Source organism: Lonchura striata, chromosome 5 (genome assembly GCF_046129695.1).
Source record: "Lonchura striata isolate bLonStr1 chromosome 5, bLonStr1.mat, whole genome shotgun sequence".
Lineage (NCBI taxonomy): Eukaryota > Metazoa > Chordata > Aves > Passeriformes > Estrildidae > Lonchura > Lonchura striata.
In genome coordinates, this window is record NC_134607.1 from 16898917 (window position 1) to 16901881 (window position 2965).

The 2965-nt window shown below is 37.7% G+C and overlaps 1 long non-coding RNA gene across 1 annotated transcript in view; it reads right to left on the reverse strand.

Annotated features, from left to right (window-relative positions):
• The window catches only part of LOC110482594 (uncharacterized), an 85276-nt gene extending 83666 nt beyond the window's left edge, over positions 1 to 1610 (reverse strand). The window contains exon 1 of the long non-coding RNA XR_002467433.3: positions 1574 to 1610. This is a non-coding gene — a long non-coding RNA (uncharacterized LOC110482594). The remainder of the gene's footprint in view (positions 1 to 1573) is intronic.
• Between the last annotated feature and the right edge of the window lie 1355 nt (positions 1611 to 2965).

Consider the following 2965-nt stretch of genomic DNA (forward strand, 5'->3'; position numbering starts at 1 on the left):
TGCATAATACATTAAGGATGCAAGTCCAAATCACAAATCCCCAACACTAAAACAGACCTAAGGATTACAGCCCAAGTTCTGAATCATGTTTAACTACTTTTGCATCTCTTGAGCAAAAGGAATTAATTCTTCTGTGTCTCTTAAAAGGGGCACTTCAAGGATTGGAGCTGAAAAAATCCACCCAGAAGCACAGCAAAGAGCAGATGGGAAAGGAAGCTGCAAACCTTAGGCACAAAGCTGTGAGCTACAAATATCTCTGCCTCCTCTGTTTGCACACACAGAGCTCATTACCCCCAAAGCAGCTTTATTTTCCTGCCCACATGCCCTTTGAGCCCTCAGCTTTATCACTGCCATTCTTTATAAACACATGAAGGGGAAATGCCACAGAGTGCAACACTGTCTTTCCAGCTCTGCTTCTTGGCTCCCTGAAACCCCACATGCTGGAAGAGCCTGGAACCAGGGCTATTCAAAAATGCCTCTTAGCCAGCTACTCCAATTCTGCAAAAATAGCAAGAAAGAGACATAGAGCAAAAATTAATTGCTAGCAGTCACCAATCAGAGAAATACCTCCCAGCCATGCTCCTCACTCCACAACAAGACTGCCCAGCAGAGTTTACTAATCATAAAATATCCCATAAAAAAGAATTACAGATATTTTTTAATAGCTTATAATTCCCTATGATAGACATACCATACTTACAAATTAGTAACTGAAACATTTATTTCCTCAACAGAAAATAAAGGTTTCATTTTACTGTGTGTAATGTAAGAAAAAGATTTATTCCTTGGGAAAGTGCTTGGACTACCCAGGTTAATTTAAGAGAGACTCTCAATGTAATAATAAAAACATTCTACATAAAAGTCCTTGCCTTTGCATTGTATTGATTTCAGTAGTAGATTTATTATTTTGCAGCTTCAGCTTGAGTAATTGCTTATCTCAGACTGTGAAACTCTTCATGGGAGCAACGGTACTGGAGAGAAGAGGGAACAGCCCTTCCCTCTGAAGGAGATAATAAACAGAAATGAGAGTGCCCTCTTTTTCCAGAGTTCAGGTGGAAATGAGCGCTCTGCCTTCAGGGAAGTTCTTTAGGCTTAGGGCATTTCCCTGCCTCAGTATTGCTTAAGGTGCAGGTCTAGGTTGTCTTCTCCCTATCTCAGATTTTGTCTTATCACTTTGGACTGAATCTTCTTTATGGGCAGTTGTTATCTCACAGGTTAGAAAACCATTGCCCTAAATGGCATATTTTATCCACTCTTTAATCTTATGTATCATAAAAATATGAAATAAGATTATATTTTCCTATTAAAAATAAAATATTTTTATGAACATTTTAGACTTTTTTTTTATTATTATTTACTTTGTTTCTCTGAAACTATTTTAAAAAGTGATCCTGAGCTGTATTGGCCAACCCAAAATCTTCATATTAACTATAGCTTTTCTTCCAGATCTAGTTGTTAAATTTAACTGAAAGGTCTCAAGGTTCTGTTGCTTGATGCAAGTTTTAAGGTTTAGAAATCTAAGATACAATTAATTAATACATCTAATACAATACAATTAATTTCAAGAACTCACCCTGCACATCCAACTCCTCTGCAAGTCTGCATTTGCCAGGTTTCCAGGACTCAGGGTCACAGATGCATCACAGTCCAACCTGGGGAGCTCAGTTTATCATTGACTAGAAGAGGGTGGGCAGAGGACGGGCAAGCAAGTTTGGAGAGCATGGAAAATCCCAGATATGTTCTTCCCATGAGATACAGAGCAAAAATACATTTGTCTGTCTACAGATGGTGCATGGAACCAGCTAGTGGGTTCAGTCCTAAATCTCCAGTGCTTTCTGCCCCACAAAAAAGCATTAATAACAGAAGAGTTGGAGAAATGTTTTTTTCCCTAGAAGACTAGAGTAGAAAGTGTAAGACTTCTCAATTTGATTTGTAACTCAATGGTTACTCAAGGCACACAAGTCAGTACAGAGATCAGCCCTTACTTTCTGAATTAGTGACGTTCAAGGGTAGTGACGGAAGAAACATGAAGACAGAAGAGACTGTTCAGAAAACAACAATTATTTATTTATCATCAGTATAGGGACCTTGAAACAATAACAAACTGTTCAGCGGCCTAGAAAAGGTCTTTTTATATGTTTGTGGGAATGTCAGAAGGCTGTTGATTTCCTCAAATGTTCTGACTGAGTTTGGGACAATGGGTGGAGCAACTTCTACCTTCTGCAGTTCTCATTGGTGAATTAGAGTTGCCTGTAGCTTTTTAACAATTTTTTGTCTTGAGATCAAGTATAATCCATGTTGGAATTAGTGCCCTGTGAATTCCAAGCTCAGGACAAAAGTAGGGTAAAGGTAGATACAAAATAGAAGCAAGGAAACAAAATCTGAAGGAACTGCAAATGGAGGTGGGGTTTGGTCTTTTCTTTAAAAAAGAAGTACCTGAAAATTTACTTCTATGCATTGGAAAATAAATTGTTTGGTTTAGTAATCTTCCAGCAGAAAATAAACTGTATTTGAGACTTTCAGAGTATCAAACAGGAGGAAAAACAGCAGCTCAAAACATATCTTGCCTGGTTTATGAAAATGGAAATAACACCACCTGATGATGGAAGAAAAATACTTTGCAAAACATGGGAATAAGGATACAACATATCTACAACTGTGAGTCTGAATTAAAAAGAAAATTTTTCAAAATATCACTATGCTCCAACTTGCAAACCTCTGCATGTTATTGTGTGATAATAATTCAGATGTGCTTGTGAGCCCTACGTAAACTGATTGTCTTTTTAATCAAAAAACCTTTTCAAAACAACAGATTGAAGAATAAATAAAGTAAGAAAGATATTTTAGGTGGCTGTGGGGGTAGGAGATGAGGTTGTGAGAGTTTTCTGGGGGAGATCCAGTCACAGGTGAAGGAAAACGTGGCATGAAAATTGGAATATCTGAGGAACCAGAGAAGAATCTGAAG